Here is a 27,121-nt window from a genome sequence, read left to right as displayed (position 1 = left end):
AGGCCACCTAATATAAAGTGGGTCCGTTTTCAAGTTCATGCATTGACCCAGGCAGAATTAATCAACTTGAGGAATCAGTTATCTTGACTTTATACTAATTATAAAAACCTTTGAAATGTCTATTCGAAAGTTAGTTTTTATACCAGGCTTTGAAAATACATTGTGTGTTTATTATTCCAGGCTGTTCGTTTTAGGAGAAAACACGTAAAATAAATATTTAGCACATATAAGGTCAGAGCTCCTCCATGGACATATTTCAAATTTAAAGTATACTTGATGTCCTTCTTGACCCTGAACAGGGTCTGCAAAGTTAAAGAGGTTAAGAAAAGTGCGGAGCTGATTTTAAGCCATCGATTGGTTTAAAAGAGAATAAATTCAAATGCTCCTTTAGCTCCGTTGTACCCTACAATCAGGTTTATGTGATGTTCAGGATCGTCTGATTTGCGGTTTAAAGCCTCTAATATTTTCTGGTAATGTTTTGTCTTCAGAAGCATCATTTTCCTCCACTATCGCTCCGTCACACTCCTCCAGCCCAGAACCTGTGACCTCTGACCTCCTCTGGCTCTGGGCTTTAATTCCTCTAGTTATTGTCATCTCGGCGGGCGTTTGCTTCTGGAAACGCAGGAGGGCGAGTATTACTCACGTTTACTCTTTTATCGAAGGATGCGAGCAGCGCTGCGGCTCTGATAATCTGAGTCTGTATTCATAAATCTTTCGGCTACTAACGTGGACATTTAGAAAACTCATTTTAAAACTCATGCATTTTTATTTTTAACACTAAAAGCAGCAGCTGAACCCAGAACAGTGTTAATGTCTCCTTCAGGACTTCTGTATCTCTCAAACGATCTGAAGTCTGGCTGCCGCTGTTGTCAATCTGTGTCAATCTCAAATTGTGTTTTCCACTAAACTCAGTTTTCTGTTGTTTTCTTCACAGATCTGTGTTCTCAAAAGAAAGAATTGGGATCCAGTAGCAGTGATTGTGTCGCCGTCGCCCTGAACGGCTGTGAAGAAAACACTGAGTCTCTTCTCACAGACACCCAAAGGGACTTAAAACAGACGAGGCTATCATTTAGATTTGGACGGACAGTTTGAGCATTGCCTTTGAAGCCAATGAACCTGTCAGATGCTGCCATTTCTTCATGTATTCATAATATTATCCTGTTACCTTTTTAAGCACAATTTAGTTTCTGGCAGATTGTTGATCAAATGACTCTTGTTGTGTTTAAGTCTGTGTGCAATATTAATAAATCAGTCAATGTGTTCATGCTGTCTGTGGATGAGATGAGAGACTGGTGAATTCATTATCTCTGTATTTTAATTAATTGTATTTATTTGTCCCACTTGTATTTTCTCACATCTTTGACTGGCGTTTCTCATCTGACTGGTTAAATAACTCAACTTCACTTCACTCTGCCAGAGTAATACAGAAATAAATATACATGAATTTAATAATAGTTTTAGAAATAGAACAACTAGCCTATACTATGAATGTCCACAAGATGGCGCCCGTCGCGCATTAATGATAACTGAACACATATGATCCAGAATACACACTCAAATACTCTTCAATCGCGGATTGACACACTGAAACATTAGCATATTTCATTTAACACTGTGCTCTTCATCTCCATCGCTCCCACTCTTCCTCCTGTGTGAATGAACACGGCCGCACTGAACTCTGGGCCGGTTCTGCTCGGGTCTCCTCTACAGAGAGACCAACATCCACACACTGACCATCCATTTCTATACACACACTGCCTGCAGATTTAACACAAGATGGAGATCAATTTAAACACACTGTAATATTACAGGACAGATCTTCAGGCAGAAACTCATGTTTTGAGGGTTAAATGTCGAGTGTGTTGATAAATGAATAATAGGCCTATGTTCTTTAAAAAATAATCATTCAATTGAGACGTGACCAAGGAACCAATTTGGTTGGAGCAAAAAGAAAGTTTGCAGAACTCATGAAAGGAATGGATCAAGAAATAGTTAAGGCAGGATGTGAATTTCTAATGAATCCTCCAGCGGTAAGTCATATGGGCGGTGTCTGGGAGAGACAAATAAGAACGATAGGAAGTGTTCTATTCTTGACCAGTCAGCACAAAGGCATGACGTTATGGCCATAGTTAACAGCAGTCCACCCACCACTGAACATTTGAATGACCCGCGTCCGGACCTGAACCTTTATCTCAGAACCACATCTTTACAATGAAGTCCACAATCATTTTGCCCCCACCTGGACAATTTACAAGAGAAGATCTTTATCTTTAAAAGAGGTGGCGCAGAGAAGGCTACAGTATTTGTCTAATGAATTCTGTACTCGATGGAAGAAATATTATCTTTTGAACTTACAGGTGAGACAAAGGTGGCACAAGAACAGAAGAAACGTAAAGGTCAATGCATGTGCGTAGATTACACGGGGGGCGGGGGGGGGGCGTGTCCCCCGCACTTTTAATAAAATGTATTTTCGTCCCCCGCAGTTTTACTGGGTATCACCAACCCTAGTCGACCCGCTCCGAGTGGGATTCGAACCGAGTTTACCTGCGCGGGAGGCGGGCACGTCAACGAGGACGCTAAAGACAGCTGTGACGAACCTCAGTTGATAGCGTGCTTCTTGGGTCAAGGCCCACGGCAAGTGTATTTACATAGAAACCAATGTGAATACATCACATTCAGGGACAAAAAAATATCTATGCATGCATGACCTGTCATTTTATTCGTATTTAAATATGAGGAAGGTGCGCGCTCTCTCACAGAAAGTCCAAAAGTGGATTCGTAGAAGTAATACTGTCACGCTGGAGCTGCAGGAGGAAAACAATCGTTGTGAGAGATGAATGAAACGTGACGACGACAATCAGACGATTGCGACAATGCTTTATGTGTGTTTTTCAAGCCATCTCAATTATTGACAATAATCATATAAATAATGCAATGCTAACGGACAGCTTTTTAAATGTTTATCTTCTGCTCACCAAGGCTGCATTTATTTAATCAAAATACAGTTAAAACAGTAATTGTGAAATATATTATTACAAATTAAAAACAGCTTTTTTCTATGTGAATATATATAGGCCTAGTGTAATTTATTCCTGTGATCAAAGCTGAATTTATCACCATTACTGCAGTCTTCAATGATCCTTCACTAATCATTCTCATATGAGGATTTTATAATCAAAAAACATTTATGATTATTATCTGTGTTAAACAGTTGTGCTGCTTAAAAATGTTGTGTTAACCATGATACATTTTATTTTTCAGGCTTCTTTGATGAATAGAAAGTTCAATGCACAGCATTTGTTTGCACTTATTAAATAAATTATCTTTTGTAATATTAAAAATATCACTTGTGATCAGTTTAATGCAAGTCTGATCAATAAAAGTATTAATTTCTCTCTTTTTTTTTTATTTTACCACAAATGTTTGAATGGTTTCCACAAAAATGAAGCAGCACTATGAGCAGCCAAACTGTTTTCAACATTGATAATCATCATAAATGTGTGTTGAGCATCAAATCTTCATATAAGAATGATTAGTGAAGTATTATGTAACACTGAAGACTGGAGTAATGAGGATAAATTCAGCTTTGATCACAGGAATAAATTGCACTTTACTATATATTCACATAGAGAACAGATGAGTTACATCAGAATAATGTTTCACTGTATTACCTTTTTTACAATAACTTTTTTTTATTTTTTTACATTGCATAAAATCTATGGAGACTTAATGCACAAGTGTTTGTAGTAGGCTACACAAATCAATCATAAAATTGGCATAAAATATAGTAGAAACAAATTATAGATATTAGTGGTTATTGTTTAGCAGTGTATTTTATATATTACCGAATTAAAAGCAAGAGATGCGATTAAATTATATCGGTCAAAAAAAAAGTGAAGTTAATAAACGTAAATTCGGGAGGAGTACGCCCATCTAATCTTTCAATTAATACCAAGGTATAAAACCAGCAGCTTACCTCTTCCCCTTTTTAGTTCCTGAAGCATCCCTTCTCCTTTTTGTACAATTTTGTACATTACTACGACTTTTCTGCCCCCCTCACTTCTGAAAAGATGGCTACGCCCCTGGGTCAATGACATTGTCCTCTTGCAAGATGATCAGTCGCCACGCAACAAATGGAAGCCATCCAGAATCACAGAAGTCTACCCAGGGTCAGATGGTGTCACGGTTCATGGATTCCCTGTCTCACTCTTGGGTGCGTGTTGAATGTAGGTGAGGGCGGAGCCTGGGATTGGCTCATCATGCACCTGTGGCTGATCACCTGCACCAGCTGCAACTCATCACCTTCACCCTATTTAGTCTCTCTGTTTCTCTCTTGTCTTTGTCAGAGCGTTGTTGGATGTTTCCCCTTGTGTCTCCGTGTTGGTTGTCGTTTCCCCCTTCCGTGAAACGCTGGATCCCTTCCCGGATTACCTGTACCGACCTCCCGAGTCACAGCTGCTCACAGCCTGCCCGTGTCGCCAACAGAGCCTCTCTCACTGCTCTGTCTTATCCGGACTTCTTCAGTGTTCTGAGTTTTGACTTCTGTGACACTATCCGTCAAATAAACTAATTACTTGCTTTTGAATCCTGCCTCTGTGAATCCGTTACAGAACGCTCTGACCAACCATGGATTCAGCGAGTATCAACGCCCTACTGACCAGCAGCAACGAGAGACTGGACCAGCAGGAGGCGAACTTAACTGCCACAGGACAGGCAGTACACACCTTGGTGGCACGGGTGGCCGAGCTGACCCAACAGATGCAACAACTCTTCGGTCCCACTGTGCCCGACCCACCGCCGATTCCCCACACACCATCTACATCGCGGCAACCGGAACCACGTCTGCCTACCCCCGAGAGTTATGCCGGTGAGAGCAATTATTGCAGAGCCTTCCTTACCAAGTGTTCCTTGTTTTTCGCTCTTCAACCGCAGACTTTCAACACGGAAAGATCCAAGGTGGCATTCGTCCTCACCCTGCTCTCCGGACGAGCCGCACTTTGGGGAACGGCGGTGTGGGAGAACCAACATCCTTGCTGCTCCTCGTTCCAGACGCTGGCGGCAGAGATGAGAAGGGTGTTTGACCGAGCGGTGACCGGAAGAGAAGCGGCACGTCAACTCGCAGAGCTCCGCCAAGGTAACCGCTCGGTCTCTGACTATTCCATCGAGTTCCGCACCCTGGCCGCCGAGTGCAAGTGGAACGAGGAGGCACAGTGGGACATGTTCCTGCATGGGCTGGCTGACCGCATCCAGAAGGAGATATTCGCCATCGACCTTCCGGAGAAGATTGACGGTCTCATTGACCTTGCTTTGAGGGTGGACGCTCGTCTGAGTCGGCTGAGGTCCAGGATGGAGCCTCAGCATGGGAGTGTCGAATGCCCTCAGGCCAGCGCTACGGATGCGGTCAGCTACACCTTCGACCCGGAGCCCATGCAGGTGGGTCGAGCTCGGCTCTCCCGGGAGGAGAAGGCGAGACGGAGATCCCGTGGTCTTTGCCTGTACTGCGGCGGGAACGGACACCTGCTAGACTCCTGCCCGGTAAAAGACCACGCCCGGCGGTAAAAGGAAGGCTACTGTCGGGCGGGATCTCCGTGGAAAAGACCTCATCCTCCACTCTCCTCCCGGTGAGATTGCTGTGGGCAGCTCAGGATTATTCCAGCCTTGCCCTCCTCGACTCGGGAGCGGAAGGTAACTTCATTGACTCTGCCCTTGCTCACAAACTTAACATACCCACCATTGCACTCAAGAACACCATTTCTGTCAACGCACTCAACGGACAAGTTCTCCCTGACATTTCATTCACCACTGAACCACTTACACTGATCACTTCCGGCAACCACACAGAACGCATTTCATTTTTCATCCTGGACTCCCCTTTGGCTCCCGTTGTCCTCGGTCACCCTTGGCTGGAGTTACACAATCCAAGGGTTGACTGGGGACAAAACTCTGTGTCTGCGTGGAGTGATAAATGTTATGAGTCTTGTTTGGTGTCTGCTTGTTCGTCTGTTTCTCGTTCTGTTTTTCAGAGTGAGACGGTGAATCTGTCTAACGTGCCTCCGGAGTACCTCGACCTGAAGGAAGTGTTCAGTAAGTCCCGAGCTGCTTCTCTCCCTCCGCATCGTCCCTATGACTGTGCTATAGATTTACTCCCAGGTAAGTCTCCGCCTAAGGGCAAACTATACTCTCTTTCTATTCCAGAGAGGGAGGCCATGGAGAAATATATTTCTGATTCTCTAGCCTCCAAATTCATCCGCCCTTCCTCTTCTCCAGCGGGGGCGGGGTTCTTCTTCGTGGGGAAGAAGGATGGTTCTCTGCGACCTTGCATTGATTACCGAGGGCTGAATAACATCACGGTAAAGAATACCTATCCTTTGCCGTTGATGTCTTCAGCTTTCGAGAGGTTACAGGGAGCATCCGTCTTCACAAAGTTGGACTTACGTAACGCTTATCATTTGGTTCGCATCAGGGAGGGGGATGAATGGAAAACCGCATTTAACACCCCCAGGGGGCATTTTGAATACTTGGTCATGCCTTTCGGCCTTTCCAACTCCCCAGCGGTTTTCCAGGCACTCGTCAATGATGTGTTGAGAGACATGGTCGACCAATTCATATATGTCTACCTGGATGACATTTTGATTTTTTTCTTCGTCTCTCCAGGAACATGTTCGACACGTCAGACTAGTGCTTCAGAGGTTGCTAGAGAATGGGCTTTTTGTCAAGGCGGAGAAATGCGCTTTTCATGCACAGTCTGTTCCTTTTTTAGGGTACATCGTGTCATCGGAGGGAATGCGCATGGATCCCGACAAGGTTAAGGCTGTGATGGATTGGCCAAGTCCAGATTCCCGTAAGGCCCTACAGAGGTTTCTGGGGTTCGCCAATTTCTATCGGCGTTTTATTCGCAATTTCAGCCAACTAGCCGCACCTCTGACTGCCTTGACCTCTCCCCGAATGACGTTCAGGTGGTCCGATACAGCCGAGGCTGTATTCGCCAAACTGAAAAGCCGCTTTGTTTCGGCTCCCATCTTAGTCGCCCCTGATCCCACACGTCAGTTCGTGGTAGAGGTCGACGCGTCAGAGGTGGGGGTAGGAGCGGTTCTTTCACAGCGCTGTCCCTCAGATGACAAGATGCACCCGTGCGCGTTTTTCTCCCATCGTCTTTCTCCTGCCGAACGCAATTATGACATTGGTAACAGAGAGTTGTTGGCCGTCAAGTTAGCGTTGGAGGAGTGGCGTCATTGGCTTGAAGGGTCGGGGGTACCTTTTATTGTATGGACGGATCATAAGAACCTTGAATATATTAGATCTGCTAAAAGACTCAACTCCAGGCAGGCTCGGTGGGCACTTTTTTTCGGACGTTTTGACTTTGTTCTCTCGTACCGCCCCGGGTCTAAAAACATCAAACCCGACTCTTTATCTCGTATTTTTGATGCTTCCGAACGCCCGGTTACTCCCGAGTGTATTTTGCCAGAGAAGATAGTTATCTCTACACTCACATGGGAGATCGAATCGAAGGTCAAAGTGGCCTTAGAAGGGGTAACGCCCCCGCCCGGCGGCCCACCGAGTTGTTTGTTCGTTCCGGAGGGGTTAAGATCCGAGGTCCTCAAATGGGGTCACTGTTCCAACATTGCCTGTCATCCAGGGGTAAACCGCACTTGCAGTTTAATAAAGCAACGATTTTGGTGGCCACTTATGGCTCGCGACATTCGCAGTTTCATTTTGGCTTGCTCGGTCTGTGCGGTTGGTAAGACATCTAACCAACCTCCCCAGGGGTTACTTCAGCCGCTGTCTGTTCCTTCGAGACCCTGGTCCCACATCGCTCTAGATTTTGTTACCGCCCTCCCGCCCTCCCAGGGCAAGACGGTCGTTTTGACCGTCGTGGACCGATTCTCGAAGGCAGCACATTTCATTCCCTTGCCCAAATTACCCTCAGCCAAGGAGACAGCGGTATCTGTAGTAGATCACGTCTTTCGGTTACATGGCCTCCCGATGGACGTGGTCTCCGACAGAGGTTCCCAATTTGTGTCCAAATTTTGGCAGGAGTTTTGTAAATTACTAGGAGCCACGGTTAGTCTGTCTTCGGGTTATCACCCCCAAAGCAACGGTCAGACCGAGAGAGCCAATCAGGATCTGGAGAGAGTGTTGCGATGTTTGGTATCCAAGAATCCTTCATCCTGGAGCCAGCAACTCTCTATGGTTGAGTACGCTCATAACTCGTTACCAGTGTCATCTACGGGCCTTTCGCCATTTGAGTGTAGTGTAGGTTACCAGCCACCTATTTTTCCTAGTCTGGATTCCGAGGTCGCGGTCCCCTCTGTTCACGCCTTTATCCAGAGGTGTCATCGCACATGGACCAGAGCCCGTGAGACTCTGCTCCAGGTGGGAGCGCGCACCAAGGCTAAAGCCGATCGCCACCGGTCTAAGCCTCCCGTTTACGTCGTCGGTCAAAAAGTGTGGCTTTCTACCAAGAACATTCCTCTCCGCTCCGTATCTAATAAACTTGCTCCCAAATTTATCGGCCCGTTCACTGTCACCAAGATCATTAGTCCGGTGACAGTCCGCCTCAAACTCCCTCCGGCGTACAGGAGGATTCATCCCGCCTTCCATGTATCCAAAATCAAACCTGTTTTTCACTCCCACCTTAATCCGCCAGTCCCGGTTCCCCCACCGCCGCGACTCGTAGATGGGGAACCAACTTATTCGGTTAATCGCATTCTGGATTCTAGACGGAGGGGACGCGGTTTCCAGTACTTGGTGGACTGGGAAGGTTACGGTCCGGAGGAGAGAAGTTGGGTTCCTGCTAGGGACATTCTGGATCACTCCCTTATTGATGATTACAATCAACAGGTAAGGTCGGCTGGGAGCGTCAGGGGACGCTCCTAGGGGGAGGGGTACTGTCACGGTTCATGGATTCCCTGTCTCACTCTTGGGTGCGTGTTGAATGTAGGTGAGGGCGGAGCCTGGGATTGGCTCATCATGCACCTGTGGCTGATCACCTGCACCAGCTGCAACTCATCACCTTCACCCTATTTAGTCTCTCTGTTTCTCTCTTGTCTTTGTCAGAGCGTTGTTGGATGTTTCCCCTTGTGTCTCCGTGTTGGTTGTCGTTTCCCCCTTCCGTGAAACGCTGGATCCCTTCCCGGATTACCTGTACCGACCTCCCGAGTCACAGCTGCTCACAGCCTGCCCGTGTCGCCAACAGAGCCTCTCTCACTGCTCTGTCTTATCCGGACTTCTTCAGTGTTCTGAGTTTTGACTTCTGTGACACTATCCGTCAAATAAACTAATTACTTGCTTTTGAATCCTGCCTCTGTGAATCCGTTACAGATGGTCGGGTGAGAAAACTAAGATTGCTAGTAAGTGACACTATTGACAAAAGGGGGAAAGTTTTAGTGCCTTTTTACGGGTTCGCAAATAAATAGAACAACTAGCCTATTCTATGAATGTCCACAAGATGGCGCCCTTCGCGCATTAATGATTACTGAACACATAATCCAAATGTAAAGGTCAATAACATTGTCCCATTGCAAGATGATCAGTCGCCACGCAACAAGTTTGTCTATATTTATCTTCGTTCAGTGTTGAAGCGGAGTCTTACAGTGGCAGTGCATTGAAACTTCCTAATGTGTAATGACGAGGCGCGCATTAGGAGAGAAAACCCACCGACTCCCATCTTCATCTCTCAAAACTTGATGAATTCTGATCTGAAGAAGTAAAGTGACAGACTCTTTATTTGAACTAGCAATGCAGGTCTATAATACAGTTGAGTTATGAGACTATTTATTATTTTTATTTACTAAAACGTATTAAACTTATGAAAATATGAATTTTAATAAATATATGGTAGAATGATAATGAACATCAGCATGTCAGTTAAACGCGTTACTCACAGAAAAACAATTACAGTACTTTTTATCATTACAAATAAACACTATTGTCCAGAAGAACCTTAGTTTTTTTTGTTAACACTTTACAATAAAACTTTACAAAACAATAGACTTCCTAACGATGATGACTTCTGCAGTATTTATTAATCTTAGTTCATGTTAATGTGAGATATTAAAACGTGTATTTATAAAACGGTCAGTTCCAGTTTTTGACTGCATGTGATTGGTCAATAGCTGTTTTATTCACTCTGTTATAAATCCACTGTAATAAACCACGGCTTCTTGTGTCTTATTGCTTTAGTTTATTAAATTATTTTTTGGTTAAATTGTTTTATAAATGCAATAACAAATAAATGTTAGCCTACTCAGTGTTAGAGCTAATGATGGTAAAATGATGGCTATATTGTAAAATTATGTCTTTATGACACGAAGCATAAGAAAGTGTATTCCTCTTAATTACGCAGGACAAAACTTGTATTCTTAAATCACTAGTGTATTAAAAATACACTCAGTTATAAAGGAATTCACATTCTTCACCCGAACACCCCCTCTCCCTCCCAGCCCCGTTTCCTCATCTGACTCACAGCTCCAGCTCTTTCCTCCAGGTTTATTATTTTCCATCCCTTCCACACTCACCAATATAAATTTCCAGTTGCCTATAATAATACTTGTTGGTGAAAAGCAGAAAGGGTTACAGGGAGTTCAGAAAGCTCAACGATCATCTGATTCACAATATCAGTGATCGCTACTTCTATTAGCCTACTTCATTTTACATATAAAATATAAATGTAACGTGTGTGTGTGTGTGTGTGTGTGTGTGTGTGTGTGTGTGTGTGTGTGTGTGTGTGTGTGTGTGTGTGTGTGTTCATATCCAGGGTGTGCGGTCTGGTGTGTGTGTCCGGAGGATGATGACTTCTGTTTGTTCCTCGGTATGATTAGATCTGCGTTTCCTAAGCTAAACACATTCCCTTTTTACTAATTCAATAATTAAGTTACATTAACTTGAGTTTAGGGTTTAACTGAATATATACTGTAATAAACAATACAGTAGCTAATAACAGCAAAATTCTGTGTATTTAACAAACAAATCAATAAAATCAAGTGAAAGCTATATACAAAAATAGTATATGAGCTTCGCATGATATCAGAAGATATTTTCTATCACCCAACACAGCCCCTGCCCCTAAACCTACCCATCACAGGAAACATTCTGCATTTTTACTTCACTGATTGGCTGTCCAGTGAGCCACTCAAAGCCAAGTACAGTCGGTATGAACTTCCTCACAGACACACTTTGACTGTCGCCATGATTCAGTCTGCTCGACAATCGCTGCTCTTTTCTCTTTGGAAACCTTCTTCACTGTCGCAAGTAAGTAAATGATTTTAACATCCGACAGCACTGAATCTGTGTTGTCGTGCGGAATTGAGCTACTTTTAAACCACCCTCCCCTTATTCCCTTTCAAAAGGTTTGACACTCATATTTGGCTGAAATGGTTTGTATTGGAATACTTTACCCAATTTATATTCTATCAATGATAAAACTGCTTAACGAGACAGTAAGAAGATTTCTGTGAGGGATAAGCGCTGGAAGCGTTTGAGCTCCTTTATGAAAACACACTGATTAGCCTATTTGTGAATTAAAATGCTAGATGTGCGGCACAGTAAGATTTTAATTCACTTATAATCAGTGTAATTAGGCTACTGGACAGGCTATTTGTAACCAGCGTTTAAACCAGGAGGCTTATAAGTTATAATCGAGTGACGGATTGTGAAGTGATCTAATGCTCTGTGAACATCTTCACTTTGAGTCTGTCTGTGAACAAATGAGCAAGAGTGCGGAAGTGGGCTAGATGGTGTTTGGTTAAAAAAAAAAAAAAAGAAACAAAAAAGAGATGATGTTTGCCCCAAACTCCACCTTCTCAAGATACAAGGTGCTGCGCATGCAAGGGACTTTAAATAAAGCGCATCAGGTCAGACTCAGTCCCTGTTGAAAGCGCCGGCAGCCCCGCTGTGTTGCGTAGGCTATATTTTATCCACAAATATAAATTTAATGAATTTATGAATTTAATTTCCACCGTCTTATTATTTAACTTTGTGTTGGTTTCAGGTAGGTAGAGAGTTGAGGGTTAATGGACAGATGCTTGAGGGATAAAAACCTGGTGTTGGGCATCTAGTGATAAAATATGGTGTTAATTTACAAATATTATATGCTTTATCACTTGTTTAGTGATAAAGCACAGTGTTTCCTTTGGGTGATAAAGCACAGTGTTTCCTTTGGGTGTTAACAATCAACATCTGCGCATGTGCAGAGCATTTTAAATCTCGCAGCTCATCCTTCGGTCTCTCCATCTTTATGGATTTCCCTGCACACACAACGGTTACAAGGACAAGGTATAGTATAGTATTATTATCTTATCAACTTGTGATTTATTAATGAGCTTGTATAATTAGTAGCCGATGTGGTTGACTTAACTCTGTTAAGTCTCTCTTTTTAAATTTTTTTAATTTTTTTTTTTTTTTACCTCAGTTTAAATTTAGCGCGCTTTTGATCCGCCATTCAGTTTAACATAACTGAATAACGCCCACTAACACACTAAATTCGTTAATGGAGGACGAGATTTACGTAAGTGACTTAGTTTCGTTGTACTAATTTTGTAATAATGTAGCAGCATTAACATTGTGTCATTTTTTAACTCACTGGACTTGAATAGTTATTTCTCATTTGACATAACGTTAAGTAGCCTATCCTTTATAAGACCGTTTATATCTTTCACCCCGTAACTACGAGTTAATTCTGGTGTTTTGAAATTTCATTCAAATGAGAAAGCAGACGTTAATTGAATGAATTAATTGCTCTTAATTTTTTTTTCATGTGTGACGCCTCGGGGCTCGATCCCTGGCCGAGCACCCACGGATAGCACGGTCCATCATTGTCGGCGCTGCGCATACTGATCGGCCTGCAACATTTTGCGAGTGAAATGCTCTGTGTGTTCTAGCAATCTTCTCGTGGAATGTATACGCCAAAACTCATTGTGGCGTGCATATGATACGCTGTTTTTTGCTTGCATACATTTAAAAAAATGCTGGGTTAAAAACAACCCAAGTTGGGTTGAAAATGCACCAACCCAACAATTGGGTTGTTTTTACCCAATGGTTGAGTTGTTCTTACCCAGAAATTGGGTTGTCTTAAGCAACATTTAACCCAACCACTGGGTTAAAACAACTCAACCACTGGGTTAAAACAACTCAACCACTGGGTTAAAACAACTCAACCATTGGGTTAAAACAACTCAATTGTTTGGTTGGTGCATTTTCAACCCAACTTGGGTTGTTTTTAACCCAGCATTTTTTAGAGTGTATGAAACATGGCGTATTATACATACGAACCCCCCACCCCACTACCCTAAACCTACCCAAGAGAGCGTGTCATAGCCTATATACGCCATAAAGTGCGTATATATATGCACGCGAAAAACAGCATTTCATATTCACGCCGAAATGAGTTTTGGCGTATACATTCCACGACATTGCACTCGTACTATTTGACATTTTTGTCTTATTTTGTATTAGTTGAGCAGACATGCATGCATTAGTGCCCTTCCATGCGCGATTTTTTCTGTACAACTTAGTTCTAGCCTTTTCTAGTTGTAGTATTGTAAATCTGTAACAGTAGTGCTTATGTTTTGAATATAACGTTTTCTTGCTGTGTTGGTATAAAAAGAATCTGAAGTAAAACACAAAGTGACCTGATTATTTTCAGTCTTTTAGTTTGCTTTGTGCTTTGGAGGATTTTGGTTTCATGGAATATTGTTTATTATTGCAGAAGGAAACCACTTAAGGCCCTTGGCATTTTTACTCTACAAACCTAAACGATCCTGAAAGGAAGACAGGCTATGTAAGTATCTCTGCTTGTTGATTGAAGATGTTTGAAACATCTAGATTTTTTAAAGTGTTTGTTTTAACCAAATGTGTCTCTTTAACAGGAACGATACTATTTGTTTGGATCATTTTGAGGAGCGCTATCAACGCCAAGATCGTGGGATCGATGAATTGGGAAAGCAAGAACTGACAAAATGTAAAAATGCGTACATTGAATGCAATGTAAGTCGCTTTGGATAAAATCATCTGCCAAATGTGAATGTATTAATTTATAAAGCAAAAGTATTTTTTATCAGAATGAATTACAAACCAGACAGTTTTTTAACATTAAGGTTGATTTAAGATATAGGCTACAATGTTGAATATTTGTATTTTCAATTAAAACATTACTTGAGGAATGTTTCTTTGTTTAATCTTGTTTGAAACGCAGTAGAGATTTATCATGGTAAGATATTATAGCATTGGAGTATAACAAGAAACTGTTTTATTCAATTGTATGTGTGACAACAATGGCTTTACTGTAGCGATACCCTGCGAAAGCAAGAACTGACAAAAATATTTTTTAAATTAAAAATGGTATTGAATGCAGTGTAAGTCGCATTGGATAAAAGTGTCTGCCAAATACATAAATGTAATGGAATTGATATATTACAATTTCAATAAATATTCAAATAAATTTGTAGTCACTTGATTTTGTGGGGGGAAAAATAAAATAGCCTTATATATATATATATATATATATATATATATATATATATATATATATATATATATATATATATATATATATATATATAAATTGTTTTAAATTTTTTAAAGTATTTACATTTAATAAACATTAAATACACTGGGTGTGTGAGATTAATCACCATAAAGTGTTAAATGTACACAACACCTCGAGTGACTAAAAAGAAACACTAACACAGTGTTTGTATAACGAACACTTTCGTCAGTGTTGTTTTAACACTAGCAAAGATGGACCTGTATGTTCACCCGGAAAGTGATAATTTTAACACCCGTGGTGATAAATCTCCCAACATGTTTTTTGCTGTGTATGATTGCAGATGTTTGTTTTGTTTGTTATTGAACATTGATTGAGTAGCCTAACATATTCTGTGCGAAAATAAATCACAAAAATGGTTTGTTGTTTAAAAATCTTAATGTATGAGTTGTTGGAAAAGTATGGTGTGAGGACAGGGTATTCTCACAAAAATGCGTATAAATAGTACGAGTGTGCAATGTCGTGGAATGGATACGCCAAAACTCATTTTGGCGTGTCTATGTTACGCTTTTTTCGCGTGCATATGACACGCATTTTATGGCGTATTATACATATACATATGATTTGATAGTTATTAGTTAGTGATCAACTGTAATGGTAAAATAATGAAATGTTTTAAATATAAATAGTAAATGTAATAGGCTAAATAAAAGTAAATTAAATTCATTTATTTTTTGTCTCCAACAAATTAATAATATGCTCACACTTTCAGCCTGTTTAAAAGTAAGTTTTATTTGTTTTCAAGTTCATGCATTGACCCAGGCAGAATTAATCAACTTGAGGAACTAGTTATCTTGACTTTATACTTATTATAAAAACCTTTGAAATGTCTATTATTATATATCAAATACATTGCGTGTTTATTATTCCAGGCTGTTCGTTTTAGGAGAAAACACACATTAGGTCAGAGCTCCTCCACGGACATTTCAAATTTAAAGTATACTTGATGTCCTTCTTGACCCTGAACAGGGTCTGCAAAGTTAAAGAGGTTAAGAAAAGTGCGGAGCTGATTTTAAGCCATCGATTGGTTTAAAAGAGAATAAAGTCAAATGCTCCTTTAGCTCCGTTGTACCCTACAATCAGGTTTATGTGATGTTCAGGATCGTCTGATTTGCGGTTTAAAGCCTCTAATATTTTCTGGTCCTGTTTTGTCTTCAGAAGCATCATTTTCCTCCACTATCGCTCCGTCACACTCCTCCAGCCCAGAACCTGTGACCTCTGACCTCCTCTGGCTCTGGGCTTTAATTCCTCTAGTTATTGTCATCTCGGCGGGCGTTTGCTTCTGGAAACGCAGGAGGGCGAGTATTACTCACGTTTACTCTTTTATCGAAGGATGCGAGCAGCGCTGCGGCTCTGATAATCTGAGTCTGTATTCATAAATCTTTCGGCTACTAACGTGGACATTTAGAAAACTCATTTTAAAACTCATGCATTTTTAATTTTAACACTAAAGCAGCAGCTGAACCCAGAACAGTGTTAATGTCTCCTTCAGGACTTCTGTATCCCTCAAACGATCTGAAGTCTGGCTGCTGCTGTTGTCAATCTGTGTCAATCTCAAATTGTGTTTTCCACTAAACTCAGTTTTCTGTTGTTTTCTTCACAGATCTGTGTTCTCAAAAGAAAGAATTGGGATCCAGTAGCAGTGATTGTGTCGCCGTCGCCCTGAACGGCTGTGAAGAAAACACTGAGTCTCTTCTCACAGACACCTGAGGGACTTAAAACAGACGCGGCTAAAGCTAGTCCCAGAATGAATGTTTGAGCGGTTTATCTGAAAGCATCCTTAAAATATATCAGTGCCATTGTTTTGTCTCAAGTAAAGTGTCTCAATTACACCAGTAATATTTTTCATGTTTTGCATGTTTATAAAAGCTATAAATGTCCTAACTGAACTGAGGTCTAACCCTGGCTTAATCTAAACCCCGTCTGTGAAACCAGGCTCATGTTGTAAATGTTTTTTGGCCACCGACACCAATGCAGAAGAAAATGAAAGACAATCATTTAGATTTGGACGGACAGTTTGAACATTTCCTTTGAAGCCAATGAACCTGTCAGATGCTGTTATTTCTTCATAATATCATCATGTTACCTTTTTAAGCACAATTTAGTTTCTAGCCAGATTGTTGATCAAATGACTTGTTGTGTTTAAGTCTGTGTGCAATATTAATAAATCAGTCAATGTGTTCATGCTGTCTGTGGATGAGATGAGAGACTGGATTCATTATCTCTGTATTTTAAGAAATTGTATTTATTTGTCCCACTTGTATTTCCACAAAGCTTTGAATGGCGTCAACTTCACTTTACTCTACCAGACTAATACAGAAACAAAATACAGAATGAACTGAATAACAGGTCTAGAGCCCTTTATACGGGTTCGCAAATAAATAGAACAACTAGCCTATTCTATGAATGCACACAAAATGGCGCCCTTCGCACATTAATGATAACTGAACACATTTAATCCATAATATTTTCATTTTTCAACATATTTCATTTTACACTGCTCTCCATCGCTCCCACTCTTCCTCCTGTGTGAATGAACACGGCCGCACTGAACTCTGGGCCGGTTCTGCTCGGGTCTCCTCTACAGAGAGACCAACATCCACACACTGACCATCCATTTCTATACACACACTGCCTGCAGATTTAACAAAAGATGAAGATCAACTTAAACACACTGTATTATTACAGGACAGATCTTCAGGCAGAAACTCATGTTTTGAGGGTTAAATGTCGAGTGTGTTAATAAATGAATAATATTAAAGAATAATCATACCGTCAGAGGAACAAACAGAAGTCATCCTCCTCCAGACAGCAGGACACTGATGGACACACACACCCTGGAGACACACACAGGTGATTTAGCGCAATCGGCCTGCTTTACACAGATCGGGTCAGATTTAGATTTTTTTTTTTAAACGGTAATCTGGCCCTTGGTTATCATCCCATATGCTTTCAGATTTCACTCTAATTTGAGTTTATAACATTAATTTAATGTAGCAAACATGAAATGACAATGAACAACAGGCTATATATAGCAATTACTAATTCTTGTTAATGTTTGGTAATAAAAATATACATTTTAATTTCTGAATCAATAGGCTATATGGTTACACTAACATTAATTGAGATTGATAAACACTGCCTAGAAATCATCGTTATTAGTCCATTATTTGCTTTAACTAATGATATCAAATGAAAGCTTGTAAAGTGTTACCAAAAACTGGAATTCGCTGAAATTATGGACAATAATTTAAAAATGAAAGTGAATGATTTTGGTTGAGTTAGTAACTTTGGTTCATTGAAAAAGTTACAAAATCAGAATTCAATCAAACAAGAGCAAATTTGTGCATCTACATTTACTCTAATTCATATCTTTGTGTAAAGTTTTAATAGAGTGATATAGGTTATGAAATGCCTGAAGTAGGCTATAGGGAGTTTGGCATTGTTCAATTTGATAGAAATGTGTTCAAGTCAACAGTCACGGCTGGTAATGTGATGGACTTTCTGTGACCAGAAAGTAAGTCAGTCGAGTTACACCGACACACACACAGAGGAAATCCTCAGTTCTCCGCTTAAAAGTTGCCGCCTACCACACACAATAGGCGGAGTTTCACGCTCCTTAGAAAGTCCCGTACTGAAAAAAGCCAGATGAGGGCTAAGTTATAAAGCTCCTCCCCAACACTTCTGTAATCTGAGGTTCAGACTTCACTGCACTTCATCTGAATTACATCGAGCAATGCAGAACGTCAATACAGGTGAGCCATAGGCTATAACTTTTTAATATATTTATTTACTAAAACTTCTAATTAAAATCTGAATGTGAATAAATATAGTTTGTTAGAATGACGATGATCCTTAACATGTTAATTAAACAATGCTTACTCGTACGAAAACAAAACATTTTACTGTACTTTTAATTATTACAAATAAACAGAATTTCAACTTACACAAACCTTAGATTTTTGGTGACACATTACAACATTACAAAACAACAGACCTAACGATGATGACTTTTGCAGTAGCCTATTTATTAATCTTAGTTCATGTTAATGTGAGAAATTAAAATGTGTATTCATAATACGGTCAGTTCTAGTTCTTGATTGTGATTGGTCCGCTGTGTTTTATTCACTCGTGTAGCTGTTATAAATCCACTGTAAACCACGACTTCTTGTGTCTTTTTGCTTTAGTTTATTAATTAACATGGTTTAATAAATGCAATAACAAATAAATATTACTCATTGTTAGTTCATGTGAGCTAATGATGTTAAAATAATGATGGCTTTATTGTAAAATTATTATAACAGCGTTATGTTTTTGACAAGAAGCCAGTTATACTTCGTTCCCGTTACGCTCTGTCCGATTTTTCGGTCACCATTAAAGGGAGGGGAAGGTTCCGCCTTTTTCGTCTCTGATTGGCTAGAAGGGCTCTCCTCCGATTGGTTATCTCACGTTATGAGCTCACGTTTTTTTTTTTTTTTTTTTTGCTATGAGCTCACGTTCATGGTAGGCTGTCAGCTAGTCTGTTTCGATCGTCTTTACAACAGAAGTAAACGAAGTTCAGATTTTCATAGTCAATTTCATAGGAGAGACACCACAGTATGATTCAAATATGACAGATTTTAAAAATACAGAATGTTTTTGAAAGTAAAAATACAGAATGTTTCCTGTGAAGTGATGGGTAGGTTTAGGGACAAGGGCAGTGTAGGGGGGTAGCCCGAAGATGCGGTAGTTCTCGGCGAATCTGGCCGAGCATGACGTCTCATCACACCGCCACCCAGTTTGCCTAAATCATTCGCTTATAGGCTATTTACAAAATGAGCCAACAAGTGCAGAAATAAGCCATTTTAATGAAAATAAAGATCCAAGTTTAATAACAATGTTCACGAAATTAATTGAAAATGTTTAGAGATCGTTCCTGATCGTTAAATAGCCTACCACAAAACTCATATATTCCTCGATATATTCCTTATAACACGTGTTAGTGACCATATGCCTCTCTGCCGCTCATTAATAAACACAGATCTCATGCTCCCGGTTATACATCATGTAATGTTTGAAAATCAATTTCCAGTAGACCTATAATAATACTTGTTGGTGAACAGCAGAACGTTTTACAGGAGTTCAGAAAGCTCAAAGTCTCAGTGAAACAAAAACACTCAAAATTGAAATGTTACCATCCGATGAGACCATTCATAATATCAGACAATCGCTTTAAGATCACCTTCATCATCATTTTTATATAATGACTTATAAAATCTAAATGTAACTTGTAAGTCGTGGTGTGTGTACGTTGTCCAGGGTGTGCGGTCTGGTGTGTGTGTCCATCAGTGTCCTGCTGTCTGTCTGCTCTCTGGAGGATGATGACTTCTGTTTGTTCCTCTGACGGTATGATTATTCTTTAATATTATTCATTTATTAACACACTCGACATTTAACCCTCAAAACATGAGTTTCTGACTGAAGATCTGTCCTGTAATAATACAGTGTGTTTAAGTTGATCTTCATCTTGTGTTAAATCTGCAGGCAGTGTGTGTATAGAAATGGATGGTCAGTGTGTGGATGTTGGTCTCTCTGTAGAGGAGACCCGAGCAGAACCGGCCCAGAGTTCAGTGCGGCCGTGTTCATTCACACAGGAGGAAGAGTGAAAGCGATGGAGATGAAGAAGAAGAGCAGCGGATTTAAGACTCGAGACACAGAACAATGATTTTAGACATTCATTTTTGTATTGGCTTTGTATTAAATAGTTTCTGTCATGTATTAAAATGACTACAAAAAAAAGAAAAGATTTAATTATTTTGTAAACATTTCGAAGACTGAAGTTTCACTGTTCACATCTAGGTTTCCCAAACCGAAAGTATTTGATTTAATTGTTCCAGGATCAACAAACTGTGATACAAGTGTCCATCACTGACAAACATAAAGCACAACCAGAGAACAGTTTAGGGCCGCGTGGATTTGCGCATACAGCCAAAATTACGCGTCAAATCAATGCAGGACGCGATTTGTCCCGTATCTTCCATAGGTCCACACATAGTTCAATAAACACATAAGGATTTTGCAGTGTAGAGAATACTAATAACACATATAAAGAAATCAATTGCACAATATAAGTAGGCTACAGAAACTCATTTGCACGTGACTGCGTTTGAGTCTCGAGAATATGTGCTCTAAACTTGCTGTAAACTTTTTTTTCATTATTTCCAACCTAACCTTTAAGTGGCTTTGGAGATAATTGGCCCCAGGGCCTTTGCGAGTCATAACCCACCCCAAAGAAACTCATAGGTTTGGAACATCGTGAGTGACACAATTTTCCACTGAGTCCCTTTACGATCCACAGGATATGGCTATAAAATTAAAAAGAAATAGTAAGCGATGCGCATCCTAACGCGGGGTCAGTTGTAACACACATGGTTTTGCACTTTCCGCACATGCCAGGATGACGAAACTTAGTGTATTTACTAGTTGCCATATCAAAATTAGAGAAAAAACCCCGCCTAAATTAAAAAAATCTTTGGAAGATAGCTTTCACTGAACATTTATTTAACCATGGCAAAAGTACATTTCTTAGGTTTATTTTTCATCTCTGTTTTTTGTGTTTATTTAAAATTAGACAAATCTGATATTATTGTAATCTTACAGGCCTATCTGTTATTTAACTGCAGAGCCGGGGTTAAACCACGAGAAAAGGGTGAATAATGACAGTCACATTTTAGAAATTATTAATTTTTAACTATGCTGTATTTAGCAATGTGATTGTTGTCAAACTCAAAAAGTAGATTATTATTAATGCTTAAAAGCGCCATTATTTTATTTTCAAGAGATAATAATTGTAGCCCATTTCATTGACAAATATTTTAGTTTGTCTTGTATATATTTTTTCTATTATTATCAGGCCACATTTGGCCATGTTATAATGTTCCCCACCTATTATTCTGTCACTTCCATTCTTTCGGTGTAAATCAAGAAAAAAAGCATGCACTGTATTAATGAAACAAAACCATAGGCTATAATTATATTAGATGTGTGAAATTTATGTGGGAAAAAAATTCTCTGAACCTCAAGTGGATTTACACAAACTGAGACTCAAAAAGCGTTAGGATGCGCCCCGCTGTCTCATGGCTAAAAGAAATGAGAACTAACATATCAGCAGGATAACATGAGCAAATGATGGCATAAGTACACACACACACACACACACACACACACACACACACACACACACACACACACACACACACACACACAGTTTCTCTGCATATATTATGCTGGGGTCAGTCCATGTGGAATTTATGACATCCCGCAGCGCTGCGTATTTTGGATCAAACCTTCTCCACAGTTTGGTAAAAAAATAAATAAATAAAATGTATCATCTTCGTATTATTTAACTTTGTGTTGGTTTCAGGTAGAGAGTTGAGGGTTAATGGACAGATGCTTGTTTTTATGAAACTTTAAGATTGTAGCTAGGCTACTGTCAGTTCATCTGTCATTATTCTCTGTTAGCCCAGATTTCATATTTAATTAAACAGTTTAATTGCAACACACTTAATTTTTTCAAGACTTAGAGCAATACTGTAAAAATGTCAGTAAATTCTACTACTTCAGTACACGTAGTTGAATGTGTGAATAACTTTAAGTGTAATGGATTACATTAAAAAAGTTTAGACTGACCACACCCACCTGTAGCTGTTGCAAAGTTTTAGACGACGCCATTTTAATGTGGCAGCTGCTGCATGTGGTTACGTAAAGTTGATGTTGAGTTGTTTAAATATAATTGTTTTAATCCAGTTTTTTGTTTTATCTTTTCGCTGAGATGCTGTTTTGAGTAAGACACTGTGTTAAGTAACATTTCTGTTTGAACACACGACAGGCGTATTCATTGCATTTGCGGTGAGTCTGTCTTTCCCCCATTCTTCTGATTCATTGTGTGAGTAATGAAAAACACATCTTTCTTTTAACAATTTAAGGAATTTCGCTGGCCAACTTGTAGATTATCACTCCCGCGCAGTGAACACTAGTCACTTAAATTACGTTATCTGTATGGCGCTTTCCACGGCATTTTATGGTCCGTTTATTATTCCCTTTTATTGCCGAGGAGCTATTTTTGAGCACTGAAAAAAATCGTTAAACAGGTTGTAGTATTTGCTAATCATTTTTACGCGCTTGGGCATGTTCCGACACGCATTTAACCCTTGCGAGTTCAACACGCACCGCGCAATGCCTAAACTCCCGTGATGAGAGATTCCGCAGCCCGTTTTCGTCTGTGCATTTTCTCCTATTTCACCGAGGGACTATTTGCAAGCGAAGAAAACATGCTTTATTAAATACCATGGGATTTTCAATATAATTTAGTTGCTTTTGCCACTGTCTTGCAGCAGTCTGTTTAATTGTGTTTCCAGTGGAGCTTGAAGTTCAACAGGACGACCAGTTTAATAAATCTGGTGAGTGAATTAAGCTTTAAAAGCCAAGCTTTATTTTGATAGTCATTGTATTAAATAAAAGTTGAATGAATGTTTAGATGCAAACACAAATGCTCTCTAACAATGCATGTGTTTATTGTGTTTCAGGTGGCAGGAAGACATGCACTGGAAGTGTAAGTATTGTTCTTTTAACAATGTGAAAAAAGATCACAGTTATTTAAACATTATAGACTGAAACATAGTAGTTATGCTAGAAATGAGCAGTATGCAGGATTTTTTTAAAAGCTAGAATTAACTACACAAATAGTTAATGACAATGGGTATTTATGGCCATTTGGGGGTTTTCAGCACTGAGACAAACATCATGTTTCACTGACCATGCCTTAATATAGTTTGCCATGTTTTATATTTTAGGTTTATTACGAGTTCAGCCGAAATCTCAGAGAGAGCTTCTTTGATGCTCTTGACCATTACTCTACAAATCTAATGGACATCTCAGGAAGAAAAAGGCCTTGCTGGTCAGCTTTTGGCGGAGCTTTTACGTCAGACAAGGGTGGGTTTATTTGTCTACATCAGTCAACCTTTTCCTCCTGATTTTTGTCATCCCTTCTTTGTATTCTTTACTGTCTGTCCTCTTTTTTTACTTTCTTTCCCTGTCTTGTTGTTCTTACTTTTTGATGATCTCCCTTTACTCTCCTCTCTCCTTTTATGTTTGTCATCTCTTGTCCTGTTCTTTATTTCCCAAAACTCTTGAAAAAGTAATTAAAGTGGCATGTGTGTATTCCAACCAAACTGTTGTACAATATCTGCAATATCTTCCAGACCAACAGATGTTAGGTCCCTTTGCCTTAGTGGACTGCCCGTCATTTTGGGTGATGATCCTTCAACCTTCTTTAAGACCTGCTCCGTAAGTTGTAAAACGTTTGTTTGTAAATTTTGCAGTTACATTTTAATCCATTAAAGGGTTAGTTCACCCCAAAATGAAAATGATGTCATTAATTACTCACCCTCATGTCGTTCGACACCCGTAACACCTTCGTTCATCTTCGGACCACAAATGAAGATATTTTTTTAAAAGCTGATGGCTGAGAAAGGCTTCAGATAGGCCTCCGTTGGCATTCAGTACATTCACACTCACAAGAACCATAAAAGGCACTAAACACATCGTTACAAAGTCCATCTCTCAACAGTGGCTGTTATAATATTTTTTTGCGTACAAAAATAAAAACTTTATCCACCAAGTTATTGACGTGAACTTGACGCATGTGCGAAAATATGACGCAGATCCGCCGTTCGGATACATGACACCAGAAGCGCGGAGGAGCGCCGCTATCTGTGAGTTCACGTCCGAGACCTACACGGAAGACAATAAATTGGAGGATCAAGTCGTTATTTCAATTTCAATTTTTTTTTATTTTTTTTTGTGTGCACAAAAACTATTCTCATTGCTTCGTAAAATGATTGTACAGCCACTGTAGTGAGATGGACTTTGTATCGGCGTCTTTAGTGCCTTTATGGGTCTTTTGAGTGTAAATGTACTGAATGCCAATGAAGGCCTATCTGAAGCCTTTCTCAGAATCAGCTTTCAACAAAAATATCTTCACTTGTGTTACGGGTGTCGAATGACATGAGGGTGAGTAATTAATGACAAATTTCATTTTTGGGTGAACTAACCCTTTAACCAAGATTTGTCTGCTACTAACTTCTTTTTCACTGGAGTCCCATGAATTACTTTAATGATTAAAGTAATTAATGACCTTTTAAATTAAATTCATTTTTGGGTAAACCAACTTGTATGTATAAAAAAAACTTGCCCAATATATTTTGATTTTAAAGGACAGTGCTATCATAATTTATACATGGCCAGGTTGCAAAACTGCCATAATGTGGCCTGACATCAAAGGAGAACATTTGTCCTGTTTAGTGCATGACTTTATGACTGGTATTGATTGCTTTTTTGCATTTCTGTGGAGATTACACATGCTTGATTTTATAGTTGGAAATAGGTATTGTCGTCAACACATTATTTAACTGCAATTATCTTGTTTCTTTCTTTGTTAGGATGTTACTGATGAGGACTCGTACCACCAAATTACCGTAGGAATCCTATGTGTTGATGCAGAAAGTCCACAGGTGAACCCTTCCCAAGTGTGCATCATCTTGGAAGGGAATTCGGTTATGAAACCAGACAACCTGCCTCAGTCCTTCTGTCTTCTTTTTGGACTCATTTATGGCCTTCACTTGGACTATCCAAAGTGTATGAAAAACACTTTTCCATTTCATCCAGCAGGTATTTCTTAACCTGGGAAAGGTGGACCTGGCACCAAAAATTCAATCCTTGAAAAATCAGCTTGCAGTTAGTGTAAAATGGTGTCCTACACAATTTTTTGTATCCTTTTTTTTTTTTTTGTGTTCTGTGAAAAAAATAATTCAATTGTTTTTTTTGTTTTTTTACAATAAGAATTGTTTTTTGTAGAATTAAAGCAGCTTAACATGACAATCAAAATGATTGATATACTGCATGCCACAGCACTTACAGAACTGGACAAATGTCAAACAAAGCTGCACAATGTCAATTTTCTGAACTGAGGTGTGAAAGAAAAACAGGTTGATTTTATATTTGTACAGTATGTTCATTTGCTTAAAGTATTAGTTCACCCCAAAATGTAAATTTCCTGATAATTTACTCCCAATGCCATCCAAGATGTTCATGTCTTTCTTTCTTAAATGGAAAACAAACGTTTTTTTGAGGAAAACATTTTAGGCGTTTTCTGCCAACAGTGGACTTCAATTGCAACCAATAGTTGAACGTCCACATCAATGCAGTTCCAAAGGGCTCTAAAGTGCTTAAAATGGTACCGTGCGATCCCAGCTGAGGAATAGGGTCTTATCTAGCGAAACGATTTCTCATTTTCTAAAAAATCAAATAAATCTATATACTTTTGAACCACAATTGATCGTCTTAAGCTGGTCTACGATGTTTCAGGCATGACATAATCAGGTTGAAAAGGTCACACCAAACTTGAGCGGAAGTACCGCCCCATTGTTTACAAAGTGTGGAGGGATCATTTAAATTGTATTGTATTTTGACTCACATATTTATTATTGTTTTACAGTTTTTGTTAAAAGCGTTTCTATTAGTCTTAGAGCATTTGCTTTGTAAACAATGGAGTGGTACTTCTGACCACTTTCGGTGTGACCTTTCAACGTGATTACGTCATGCCTGGCTCATCACAGACTAGCACAAGATGATCAATTGTGGTTAAAAAGTATATCGATTTTTATTATAGAAAATTACCAATAATTTAGCTAGATAAGACCCTATTCCACAGCTGGGATCGCACCATACCATTCGAAGCACTTCAGAGCCCTTTGAAACTGCAGTGATGTAGACGTTCAACTACTGGTTGAAAATATCCACACAAAAAAATATTATTATTTTTTTATTTATTTTCCTCTGAAGAAAGAAAGACATGAACATCTTGGACGGCATTAGGGTGAGTAAATTATCAGGAAATTTTAATTTTGGGGTGAATTAATTCTTTATGTGCAAATGTTAAAACAAGCTTTCATGTTCTCAGGGGTATTGCACAAAACTACTTGTTAGATGCACTCTCTTTATGAGAGTGAAAAGTTGGAACCTCTAAAACTTGAGGGCAAAATTGTTTTAAACTTGTTTTAAAGTCTTCACTGTATTTTTGCAGTTTGAAAGGTTTTAAATAAAAAAAAGAGAGAAATCTTTTGTTGTCTGATTGCTTTTGTATATAATGTAATGCAATTAAAAAGATGAGTAGAGTAATTAAACAGGTATTAGGCTACTTAAAATTAAAGTATTTAGTCTATTCAACTTGAAATAATTATTAGAACAGCTAATATCATTAAGTACATTTAACTCAAGTTTATCAAGTAAACATTACTTAAATTTTTTAGGGCAACCAGTTTCCTCAATTTTTTTAAGTAAACTCAACTTATCCGGGTTTTCAGTTGAACCACGTCTTTTGCTTCTCCTTTACCGAAGTATCATCGAATCTATTCTTTTGTACTGTGCTGCTTGCTATTTTAACATGCTCTCTTTACCTAATAGAAATAAGCTAATTAAAATCACCAACACCAGTTCAAAAATAATCGGTCTGCCAACTCCCAATTTGACAGGTCTGATTAA

The 27,121-nt window shown here is 39.4% G+C and overlaps 2 long non-coding RNA genes across 3 annotated transcripts; both read left to right on the top strand.

Annotated features, from left to right (window-relative positions):
* Positions 1 to 12,099: 12,099 nt before the first annotated feature.
* On the top strand, positions 12,100 to 16,723 carry LOC137079187 (uncharacterized). Of its 2 annotated transcripts, XR_010905415.1 has the most exons (5): positions 12,100 to 12,273; positions 13,706 to 13,777; positions 13,866 to 13,983; positions 15,701 to 15,840; positions 16,146 to 16,723. It is a non-coding gene; the product is annotated as an uncharacterized lncRNA (long non-coding RNA). The 2 variants fall into 2 exon arrangements; XR_010905414.1 differs by lacking the exon at positions 12,100 to 12,273 and having other exon boundaries at positions 13,131 to 13,777.
* Positions 16,724 to 22,444: 5,721 nt separating this feature from the next.
* LOC137079186 (uncharacterized) lies at positions 22,445 to 25,302 on the top strand. Its single transcript, XR_010905413.1, has 5 exons — positions 22,445 to 22,980; positions 23,107 to 23,132; positions 23,374 to 23,512; positions 23,782 to 23,866; positions 25,021 to 25,302. It is a non-coding gene; the product is annotated as an uncharacterized lncRNA (long non-coding RNA).
* The last annotated feature ends 1,819 nt before the right edge of the window (positions 25,303 to 27,121 follow it).

Source organism: Pseudorasbora parva, chromosome 6, assembly GCF_024679245.1.
Source record: "Pseudorasbora parva isolate DD20220531a chromosome 6, ASM2467924v1, whole genome shotgun sequence".
Taxonomy (NCBI): Eukaryota; Metazoa; Chordata; class Actinopteri; order Cypriniformes; family Gobionidae; genus Pseudorasbora; species Pseudorasbora parva.
Note: the sequence above shows the minus strand (reverse complement) of the source record. Positions and strands in the feature narration are given on the sequence as shown.